The 12,905-nt window shown below is 35.2% G+C and overlaps 1 long non-coding RNA gene across 1 annotated transcript in view; it reads right to left on the bottom strand.

The window, feature by feature from the left end:
• Nucleotides 1-11,836, bottom strand: part of LOC138318970 (uncharacterized) — an 84,051-nt gene extending 72,215 nt beyond the window's left edge. Inside the window, exons 1-2 of the long non-coding RNA XR_011207932.1 lie at nt 11,673-11,836; nt 9,694-9,782 (exon numbers count right to left, since the gene is read on the bottom strand). This is a non-coding gene — a long non-coding RNA (uncharacterized lncRNA). The remainder of the gene's footprint in view (nt 1-9,693; nt 9,783-11,672) is intronic.
• Nucleotides 11,837-12,905: the final 1,069 nt, after the last annotated feature.

The following is a 12,905-nucleotide window of genomic DNA, read 5'->3' as shown; positions in this document are numbered from 1 at the left end:
TCAAAGCCAAATTTCAGAAAAGCTCCCATATTGGACCTCTGCCGTACTATCCCCATGGGTCTTACCTCGGTCCTTTATAAAATATGATTGTCCTCACCTAAAGTTCCCCCTTCTGAATCAATTAAAACCCCTATAGACCAATTTTCATTGAGATCGGAGACTAAAACCTGAAAACAGGAAGTGGGCCAGCGTACATCTTGGAATACCAAAATCTTTACGAAAATGTTTGCATGTTGTTCGGCATCAATTAAAACCCCTATAGACCAGTTTTAATTGAGATCGGAGACTGAATCTTAAAACAGAAAGTGGGTAAGAGGCCATCTTGGAATACCAAAATCTTTTCGAAAATGTTTGCATGTTGTTCGGCATCAATTAAAACCCCTATAGACCAATTTTCATTGAGATCGGAGACAGAAACCTGAAAACAGGAAGTGGGCCAGCTAAAATTAAGAAAATTTGCCCATTTGGGGCCCCACCCCTCAGCCCCTAAGGACCAGACTCATTTATATAAAATATGATTGCCCTTCCCCAATGATGTTTCACACCAAATATGGATGAAATCCATCCAAGGATGAAGGAGAAGTAGGATTTTAAAGCTAAAATTAAGAAAATTTGCCCTTTTAGGGCCCCGCCCCTCAGCCTCTAGGGGTCGGACCAGGCTCATTTATATAAAATATGATTGCTTGTCACCAATGATGTTTCACACCAAATATGGATGAAATCCATCCAAGGATGAAGGAGGAGTAGGACTTTAAAGCTAAAACTAAGAATATTTGCCCTTTTGGGGCCCCACCCCTCAGCCCCTAGGGGCGGGACCAGGCTCATTTATATAAAATATGATTGTCCATCCCCAATGATGTTTCACACCAAATATGGATGAAATCCATCCAAGGATGAAGGAGGAGTAGGATTTTAAAGCTAAAATTAAGAAAATTTCCCCATTTGGAGCCCTACCCCTCAGCCCCTAGGGATCGGACCAGGCTCATTTATATAAATATGATTGCCCTTCCCCAAGGATGTTTCACACCAAATATGGATGTAATTCACTCAAGGGTTTAGGAGAAGTAGGCTTTTGTGTTAATAGCTTTATGCACGATGCACGGCTGATGGCGGACGACGACGGACGAAACACGATGACAACAGGTCATCCTGACCTTCAGTCAGATGACCTAAAAAGACATTTCACATGCAAGCAATTTTGACACAAAGCCAACAAGCAGAATTGAAGTCCCATGAACTGCAAGAATTTGACAAAAAGTTTGAAATACAAAAAGTCTGAGGACAGTGCATAGTCGACTTAGCAAGATGACAAGGTAATCATGTACAGATCTGTGTCATATAAGATGACCAAAAATGGAATTTTATGATATTAAATTGGTTGATTTTATGATACATACAGCAAACATAACAAAACATTAACTATACAGCTAAAACTTCATATTCAAAACTTATTTGCTTTCACCAGATTTTGCAGGTAGTGGGAATTTTTTTGGTGTAATTTTATAAGCTTCATTTGTAATCTTTTGCTATTTCACATCATGCCCCAGGATCATGAAACAGTCTTCGACTTAAGTTTTAGCTTAGCCAATCAGATCTGAGGTAATGTTTTGTAACATCATTTGTGAATGGCTAAGTTGAAATTTAAGTTTGTTTTAGACTAAAGTCTGTTCCCTGATCCTAGGGCCTGAAAACAGAACTGACTTCATGCAGCTCTGCATTTTTTATTTTTCTTATAGTGCTTAAACTGATTACAGACCTAAGCTTATAAACTTTAACCTCCAAAAGAATAAAAGTAATTTAGTAACGCTACCCCTGTCCATAATTCAATCATTACGAAACCTGAACCGCATTCAAATCAAAATAAATTGACTAAAGCATAAACATCAATATGCATAAATTTGAGACAGTAAAGGGAAAATTTATTCTCATATCAAATTGCTGATGTTATTTTCATTTATGACGATTTAAATCACTTCCATTGATAGAAAATGATATCGTCGTATTTATAAGTATGGATGCCTGCTAACAAAACTTTACAAGTGAAAATGTTTTACAAAATTATGGTCGTTACAAAACTTCTTTGATAGGGAACTGTAATTTTCATAATTGGCTAATACTCATTTAAATGAATGACATTAAATAAAGAAAAAAAAATCCACAAACTTTTATGATAATACATACATTATATCTACACATAATGAAAAATCTAAATTCCTTGTAAATTATATTTTGAAGTATCAAATAACAGGTTTGGAATTACCAAGTCTTTCTTCGAGGTGCAATCGCCCATGAAAGATGAGAAAAAAACCTTGTAGAAATTATTGGAGCAGTGTATTGTGTTTTGTAGAAGGTGGGCACTGCAGCAGGTATGATTGGATCTAATAGGGAGATCTGATTGTAATCTGGGTCCTCAGGAAACCATAAATTAACAAACAGCTATAGAAGACACACAGCATGGGCGAAATCAAGGAAAACCTTAATGGAAAATAATGTATCACTGTCACAGCACAAAATAGATAATGGCACATTTAAAAGTTTAAGTGGCTAAATTATTACCAACATTTCCAAATCAAAACTGTTATGATTCCGTTTTTTAAATAACTATAAATATTAAATAAGACATGTATTGCAGCTCGCTTTATATGGCTTTCTACATAATTGTTATGTAAATTACAACAGAGGAAGTTTTAATAATAATATTTGCAAAACATTAAGCTGAGCATGCACGCTTGGATGCCAGGACAATGTAACTCACATTAAACAAGAGGCCCATGGGCCTTAACGGTCATCTGACTATTAGTACAATACATCATAGTTGTTTAAAGATTTTAGCCTATTTGACCTCTGTGACCTTGATTGAAGGTCAAGGTAATTCATTTGAACAAGCTTGGTAGCCCTTTATCCCAGCGCGCTACATGCTCAATATCAGTTACCTGGGCCTTCTGGTTCTTGAGAAGAAGTCATTTAAAGATTTTAGTCTATTTGCCGCCTGTGACCTTAAATGAAGATCAAGGTCATTCATTTGAATAAACTTGATAGCCCTTCATCCAAGCATGCTACATGCCCAATATCAGTACCCTTGGCCTTCTAGTTCTTTAGAAGAAGTCATTTAAAGATTTTAGCCTATTTGACCCCCGTGACCTTGAATGAAGATCAAGGCCATTCATTTGAACAAATTTGATAGCCCTTCATCCAAGCATGTCAAAGGCCCAATATCAGGTCTCTAGGCCTCTTAGTTATTCACAAGAAGTTGTTTAAAGGATTTAAGCCTATTTGATCCCTGTGACCTTATATGAAGGTCAAGGTCCTTCATTCGAACAAACTTGGTAGCCCTTCATCCCAGCATGCTGTAGGTCCAATATGAGTATCCTGGGCCATTTAGTTCTTGAGAAGAAGTCATTTAAAGAATTAAGCCTATTTGACCCCTGTGACCTTGAATGAAGGTCAAGGTCATTCATTTGAATAAACTTGATAGCCCTTCATCCAAGCATGCTACATGCCCAATATCAGTACCCTTGGCCTTCTAGTTCTTTAGAAGAAGTCATTTAAAGATTTTAGCCTATTTGACCCTCGTGACCTTGAATGAAGGTCAAGGTCATTTATTTAAACAAACTCGGTAGCCTTTCATCCCAGCATACCAGAGGCCTAATATCAGGTCTCTAGGCCTCTTAGTAATTCACAAGAAAATGTTTAAAGGATTTTAGTCTATTTGACCCCTGTGACCTTGAATGAAGGTCAAGATCATTTATTTGAACAGACTTGGTAGCCCTTCATCCCAGCATCCTACAGGCCAAATATGAGTACCCTTGGCCTTCTGGTTCTTGAGAAGAAGTCGTTTAAAGATTTTAGCCTTTTTGACCTCTGTGACCTTGAATGAAGGTCAGGGTCATTCATTTGAACAAACTTGGTAGCCCTTCATCCCAGTATGCTACATACCCAATATCAGTACCCTGGGCCTTCTGGTTATTGAGAAGAAGTCGTTTATTTTTTTTTTAGCTTTTTTGACCCCTGTGACCTTGAATGAAGGTCAAGATCATTTATTTGAACAAACTTGGTAGCCCTTCATCCCAGCATGTCACAGGCCCAATATCAGTACCCTGGGCCTTCTGGTTCTTGAGAAGAAGTCGTTTAAAGATTTTAGCCTATTTGACCCTCGTGACCTTGAATGAAGGTCACGGTCATCTATTTGAACAAACTTGGTAGCCCTTCATCCCAGCATGCCAGAGGCCTAATCAGGTCTCTAGGCCTCTTTGTTATTCACAAGAAGTTGTTTAAAGGATTTTAGCCTATTTGACCCCTGTGACCTTGAATGAAGGTTAAGGTCATTTATTTGAACAAACTTGGTAGCCCTTCATCCCAGCATCCTACAGGCCAAATATCAGTACCCTGGGCCTTCTGGTTTTTGAGAAGAAGTTGTTTAAAGGATTTTAGCCTATTTGACCCCTGTGACCTTGAATGAAGGTCAAGGTCATTTATTTGAACAAACTTGGTAGCCCTTCATCCCAGCATCCTACAGGCCAAATATGAGTACCCTGGGCCTTCTGGTTATTGAGAAGAAGTTGTTTGAATTGAAGTTTGTTTGAATGAAATAGTTTTATGCACGGCGGTACGGCGGAACGTATGAATATCAAGTTTAAATTAAGATTTATCCTAGGCAACATTTTCATTAATTTAGTCAAAATATAATATAAGAAACAGACTAATTGTCACCAAAAGGCCAATTTAGTCAAAATATAATAAACAGACTAATTGTCACCAAAAGGCCATAACTGGTGGTAGGAAACTTAAGTATCTGGGATATTCGACCGACTACTCTATTTAGTAACTATCCACCTCAGAGTTGCCCATGCAGCTTAATCAAAAATACGCTTTAAGCTACAGTGACACAGTTGTTATGTAATGGTTGCAGCCCGATTGTTTTCCTCCAAGTATTCCAGCCTGAATCCTACAATACCCAGAGGCCAACTTATATCCCTGCCTTTTTATAAAAAAATAAACCAAGTAGATTACACACATCTACACTATGGATTATTCCTACCATGTTTCACTGAAATTCCTCCAGTAGTGAAGGAGAAGTAGTTGTTCTATCATGTTGTAACAAAGGGATATAACTCTCGTTAAAATTCCTCCAGTAGTGAAGGAGAAGTAGTTGTTGTATCATGTTGTAACAAAGGGGTATAACTCTCATTGAAAGCCCTCCAGTAGTTAAGGAGAAGTAGTTGTTATATCATGTTGTAACAAAGGGACATAACTCTCGTTGAAAGCCCTCCAGTAGTTAAGGAGGAGTAGTTGTTGTATCATGTTGTAACAAAGGGACATAACTCTCGTTGAAAGCCCTCCAGTAGTTAAGGAGGAGTAGTTGTTCTATCATGTTGTAACAAAGGGACATAACTCTCATTGAAAGCCCTCCAGTAGTTAAGGAGAAGTAGTTGTTCTATCATGTTGTAACAAAGGGATATAACTCTCGTTGAAAGCCCTCCAGTAGTTAAGGAAGAGAAGTTCTTCTGATATCATGTTGTAACAAAGGGGTATAACTCTCGTTGAAAGCCCTCCAGTAGATAAGGAGGAGTAGTTGGTCAATTGTTATGTCTACAGACAGTGAATCAATTAAACGTCCCCCTATCTTCTTTGTGGGGTGGAGGGGGAGGGCGGTGGAGGTGCTGATGACTTTGCATAACAGTTAGTGATACTAGACTTTGAAATTGGAAATTGCTATATATAATATTGTTGGCTAAATATTACAGGGAATAGTGTACTCCAATGGTAGTACAATATTAACAGGTGGCGGGCCTGTATCTACAGTATAATTCAATGTGGCAGCACTATAAAACAACAAAATACATTGACTGTCAAATTTCTCCTGCACATACTATACTCAGAAAGACATGTGTACATCATATTGGAGAGCCTGTCATTAAATGGCTTTTGCTATCATGATATGTTTGATAGGCATATAAACTCATAAATGTCCTTCCCTAACTCGGGGTTCCCTTATTCCTTTTAATCAGTGGTAAATAAAGATACTATTCTTTAGAAGTGAATGATGTCTTATCATTTTATATGTAGAGCTTATTTACAGGAGATGCCCCAGGAGTATATATTGTACATGCAGAATTATGTGGAAGTGTAATGTTATGGACCCAGTAACCTCCCAACACACTTCATCATACACAATAATTTTGTAATCATGTGTACAAACACTAAACCATTACCGCCTGCTAATATAAACACATTTGAATTTTTATTGAAAGAAATTTTAATTCAATTGCTATTTTTTTTCTACATCCATTTTATTTATTGCTTCCTGTAATATCCATTTACACAATTGAATATGTAAATTTCTTTTCAAATGAAAAGCATGTAGCTTTTAAGAAATATTTAAATCAAAATACAACTGAAATCTCATATAAACCCTCTTCACATCCTAGTCTGAAAAATGAAAACACAGATACCTGTCCTATGAAATAAAATTGCCTTGAAAAAATGTTTATCCCTTAAATGAAAATTTGCATAAGAAATGTGAATTACTGTAGAAATTGTGACATAACGCCTAAGGGGAAGATACAATATAACCTCCGGATTTGACCCCAGATCAACTTTATGGGATAGGGATGAAACCAGAGACGGGACGGTAGTGTTAGGCCTTGGGATGTGTGGACGGGTACCTTTATTCAGCTAGGAGGGGGTGTGGCTGGGGCGGGGAGGAGCATTACATTATCGTAAAATTTGAAAGTGATATCCTCAGGTTAAAAGGATATGGTGAAAAGGAACGGACAGAAAATGCACCTAAAAACCAGTCACCCTCATCTGGGTGTGTAATGAGTCTCGGAAAGGTTAACAACAGTACAGCACATTGGTCCAACATTAAAATCCCACTCCGAATGTCTGGAAAAATCAGCGAGTTTATTCAAATTCATCATTTCAAAAATTAATAGCAGTCTTATGGTAAAATATACCAATAATGACAGACTAGTTAAGCTCCAAACTTCATTAAACTGATATTCAATAATTTTAATGGCATTTTTGACCATTAAATTTCATCCTTAATCTTGTAGAAATTTAACTGGCTTAACCCTAAAAAATATCATTGTTTTGGAATGGTGTATTCGGTTTAAGGCCAAACATTAAATATCTCATCTTTAGATCTCAATTAGAACTGTCCAATTCATCATTTTATAACACTGAATTGATCAAAACCATCCATTATTAACAATAGATACAATGAAAATGAAATTTCACATGTATTATAATAGAAATTCAGCCAAAAAAAACTAAATTGGTATAATTCCTTTCTTTAAATTTCACCTATAACTCCAGTAAACTTTGTTTTACTTTTTACTGCTGTTCTATAGATTACATCGCTACATGTTACAGGTGAAGTGTCTATGTAACCCGCATTGTGATTGGCTAACAGTGTGTATATAAATATAAACGTTACACAACCTAATTGTGCATCTGCGAAAAAAAACACAGCGATTTAAAATGGCCCCTATTTGTGCAATCGGGACATTGTAAGAAAGTCAAAACAATTTCAAATGTTCAAATAAATAAACTTCTGGAAAATAAATATTTGTAAAATAGAAGTATTACGCTGTAAAAAAAAATATAACGCTAATATATAGAATTTGCGCTGTAAAAATATAAATGACTGTTTGATCAGGTTTTTTTTTCCGTAGTACACCTTTTGAATACACAGCGTAGCACAAGTGATAGAAGAAAGCATGGCCGGTTTATGTGGAGAAGTTAACTTCAAATGCATTAGAAATGATTAAGTTCTTTGACGAAGCAATAATGATTTTGGAAATCCCGTGTTTGCGCGTGGAAACATAATTGTGATGGATAATCTTCCAACCATCATACTCTCCACAGTACAATGTTGCCAAGTACGTATTTCATGCCATGAAATCCAGCTTCGCAAAAATCCGTTGTATTTATCAAAGTTCACAGAATTAGCTATCATTGATGCCCTATCTGACATTCCTGATTCAGAACTTAGCCGCTATTATGGACTGTGTGGTTATATTTGAGATTAACATAAAACAGAGGAATCTATGGTAAAAAAGAACTGTTTTATATTTCGTATTTCACTGAAAGAAGTATTCTGTTCACCATAAGAAAACAGGTTTATTGTGCACACACGTTTTCTCTTCTATTTTTAGATCAACTCATCCAATCACAATGCGGGTTACATAGACACTTTACCTGTAACATGTAGTTATGTAATCCACTACAGTGAGTCGATACACTAGTACTTTACACAATCATGCAATCTTATGATAGAATGGCAGTAAACCTGATCATTTTATTCTAATACCATATCCAAGTCACCATAATGTCAGCAAGATTCACTGATATTTAAAACTCATCCTCTTTTTATCTCCTTATATATATTAGAGTTAAAATCAATATCATATTTATATCAATTTGTCATTATCTACATAACAGAAATGATTCACCAACACAGCAATGTATAGGTACTCGAGTCCTTAACATTGCTTACCTATCTTCAGAGCAAATAAACACCTCCTGTTAAATCCATTCAACTGTTTAATTGCGCTGGTACGTTGTTTATTTCATTTTCAATGTCACCGTTTTAAAGATTTATGAGTCGTAGAAGGCATTGCGAATGTTCCATTATAAGTTTGACATGTATGACAAACTTTTACCATTCACACCAATGTAATTATTGTTTCTTTTCAAATTGCACAAAAAGAGACTTTGAATCGTTTTCTAATTCTTTATTGATTCCGATCAATCGTGGGGGGTGTGATACAAATATTAATATTAAAAAATATCATTGATCATGTCTGTGCTATACTGACAGGCAGTCAGAATAACCTTGACAGATTATATAAACTGTATCTTTACTTTCTATACCATATCATTAGTACAACAAATACACTTTTAATGATAGTCATGGGCCGGTATTGAAGTAAACATCTATTTCAAGTTCATCATGTAGAGCGGTATACCAAGCTCATAAATTAGATCAATTAAATATATAACAAGATCATGATGTAGATGAATGTAAATATTAAGTTCATGATTTAAGACATTGTGAATTAAGTTCATGATGTAGAGCAATTATGAATCAAGTTTGTGATCGTGATGTCGAGCTATGTTATATATAATAATAATTAAAAGTTCATCATGTAGAAAAATATTAATCAAATTTATGATGTAGAGTGATATTTGAATCAGGTTCATGAAATACTAAATTGATATAAACCAAGTTCATGATGTAAAGAATATGAACCAAATTCATTGAACCATTTAATGCATAATGTGATGAGGAATTTTCATGTGTAGCCAGAAGTTTATATATGAGAATTATTTACTCCACAACATAACCCTAACCCTAATTGATAAAAAGCAAATGCAATAACCTAACTAGAATATTTGAAAACAAATTTGATATTGAAGTACACAGAAAAGCTGAAAAGGGTCTGTTTTAGACTGTACCAAGGATATACCATAACATATTGTGATGATGGAGAAGTAATATAAGTGTCATATAACTTTATAAAGTACTACGTATATGTATGTTCCCAAACATCTCACGCTCTCAGGTTTAAACTGAATGACCTGATCAATGAATTCTCTCCACCTACTAGAGAGGTATGTTTAGGCACACGCAGGGTCACTCGGTACATTGCCTTTCCCCCGATTAATAATATCAAAAAATTTGTATACCTTCGTTCCTGGGACTGTGTATCTATGGTGTATCAGGAAGAAGCCTTTTCACTGTCCTGGTGCACAGATTTCAGGTAATACACCCAGTTCTGTAAAGAGATAAAATTAGACATTTTCACCAGTGGGGTAATTAAACATGATCAAAAGCCTTGATTTTCGCTCAAGTGACACTTGACAAAAAACCACATCTAATGAATTGTTTCTCCTGGGGAATTATATTTCATCAATAACACATCAAGTATCTCAGTACATTTATCAGCCACATACTTTCTGATACTGTCAGTATGTACATCTTCAGTGCCGAGAACATGTATCACAACAAATGTAAAATGGTATATATACATGTGTACCATAATTTGATCGATAGTTTGCTCAATAGAAATATAGAGTTAAAAAAGCTAATGTTCTCATTTTGAATCAAAGCTAAATTAACCTTTTTCTTATTAATTAAAATATTTCTAAAAATTTATTTGGCCCTTCAAAAGACCGTTATTTTATGCATATTTCTGTTTAATAAACATAATGTTTCTAATTCCCAATCAATTAAAGATTTTTGATATGAAATTCAATATTTCCTTATATACAAACTTTACCAGGCAAGTGTATAGGATAAAAGCAATGACTTTCTTTTAAACTGCTGTATGTGAAAATTCATCTGGTCAAATTCAATAAAATTAATTATACTATACCCCGAACAGTACATGGCGTACTATCTCCAGCTTATGATTATCATAAAATCTATCAGAAACAATATCTATACATTCAGGCTATGGAATTTTACCCACAGTCCATTTTTGTTAAACTTTTGAATTATAATAAATGTTGCATTGAAGTGTCTAAGACACATAGTTCCAAAATTCTATAAACCTTATCACATTCAATAAACTTGGTATTTATTTTTACTTTAATCTATTGGCGAATATCAATATAAATCTTTTAAGATTCATCAATTGTGAAAAGTAATAAAAAGACCGAGCTGAAGGATGCAGTGTATTTGGTCCAAAACCCAAGGACTACTGTGTACTTGGCATGTATATTAACATCTGAATTTATATCATTGAAATTATGAAATTAAATATAATTTGAATAGAACAAGTCATTAAAGAAATTCATTTTTCTTCAGAAGAAATTGTGGCATTTCAATGCTTGTATATTACTGTCTTCATAATAAAATGTGACATGATGTCTAAACGAGCTGAATAATTAATGGATTAATCTCTGTACATGACATGCCTGTAGATTAATCACTGGAGCCTCTGGTGTACTATATAAAACCACTAGCCTTTCAATAAGGAACTTTGTGGTAAACCCTTGTTCTGTAGGTATCATTCAGGGGCTCCACAATTAATGTTAAATGGTGAAAGGAGTCTTTATAAAGCATTAAAAATCATATTAGGAGCATGTAACGGATGGCACCACCCACTTTGGAGGACTATAGCCTTGATGAACAGCCACAACATAAACCGCAGCCAACATCTAGAACCGCAATTGTTAGTGTTCATTACCATGACAACGAGATTATGACGCCCATTTCAACTAGTAATCGTGCTGGCTGAGAATCATGAATTGTTGTTATTCCTTTAAGATAGGTCTTATTCCTAAAAAGTCGTAAGCGATGAAGTTGGTGTGGTTGAATTTAGCTAAAAGGATCGTTGAGCAAAGGAAAAGGTGCCATCTAGATATGTTGATCTTTAACCTGGAGAGAGGGGAATACACTACAACGAATATACATTGTACGCACAAGACCTACTATACCGTTCGATCTTAAGACAAAGTCATTATCTGTCTAAAAGACTTTTGAGCAACAATATTGCAGCTAGGAATACACCAAAGAATAGTAGACGTAATTAATTCGTTCACAATTAACTGTCAACTATGAATGCAAAAATAATACATTTAACGAACAGCCGTGCACGAGCGCGTATCAGTGTGAATCCCACGACAACGTAACGTCGTGTGTTCCACTAGAAAACACTTACCTTTATTTGTACATGTGTGTCTGAATGAAATTGGTAAACGTTTGCACGGTGACATTTCACAACCCTTTTGCGACATGCTTCTGATTTTCACAAAAATTGCCGCCAAATGTCACGCTTGCCCTGCACGCTTCAGCTGCAGCATGCATATGTGTACACCGGATATTGCAAGGACATAAATATTAATTAATTATTCTCCATTTATTGTCGCACCTACAGGTCATGGGATTCAGGGCAAACAAATATCATACAATTAAATAACAGACGAGTTAATATATGTTAAAAAGGTTACCACTGAAAAAAAATATGTTGTCACTAATCATACCAATGCTACGGCGGTATTCGTGAACGAACCAACCGTCCTATACGTATACTGTAATGGTGAGAGCGTAAAGCCTTAATGGCACTCTACCTTCCGAAACGGCTTTTTATTTTCAAAATGGCAATGTAAAACAAAAATTATAATTTTGTAGAGTCGCAAAAATTATTAGCTTACAGTTATTAATACACCTATCATCACCTTCTGAACAATTTAATTGAAATAAATCAAATGTTAATTTTCATAACGCGGGTCGTCTTATGTTTTCCGTCGCCTTCATAATTACCGCGCGTTAGTTGACTATCACTGCGCCAGACGGCAAAACAGCGAACTGAATCTTCACTGTTAAAATCGATTACGCAAGAAAACTTGCATTTGTTAGGTGTTGTAACCTCATCTTAGGCCATCCTTAAATATTATGTTATCATTGTTTTTAAGAAACTTTTAATTTTGTTTCGGAAAGGTAGTGGGCCTTTAACACCTAACTTCAGAATCTACCTCTTAGGAAGGACACAAAAACTTTATTTCTTAATATATTGTGAAATTAATATTTTTGTCGTTTCCGTATATATTTTTTTACCCGGCGAAAAGTCTTCAAAACCAGTACCCATAGTACACATTGTATTGAATCCGAATGTAGACAATCTTAAAGATAAAAATATTCCTTAGAAAACCAGTCGGTAATTATATAAAACCAATGCCTGCTATATACATGTATATATAACTTTCTATTGCATATACATGGAATTTCCGTGCATTATGTAATATGGGCCCGGGTACGATAAATATGTCTATACTTGGCCCGGAGAAATTCTCTAATCTAAATCCATGTTGAATAAATGATAATCTTCTTATAAGAGCATACATGGTATGTTTACATTGAGGTCCGTAAAGGCTTATACAAATATTAGGATGTA

The sequence above is a fragment of the Argopecten irradians genome, chromosome 3, assembly GCF_041381155.1.
Source record: "Argopecten irradians isolate NY chromosome 3, Ai_NY, whole genome shotgun sequence".
NCBI lineage: Eukaryota > Metazoa > Mollusca > Bivalvia > Pectinida > Pectinidae > Argopecten > Argopecten irradians.
Note: the sequence above shows the minus strand (reverse complement) of the source record. Positions and strands in the feature narration are given on the sequence as shown.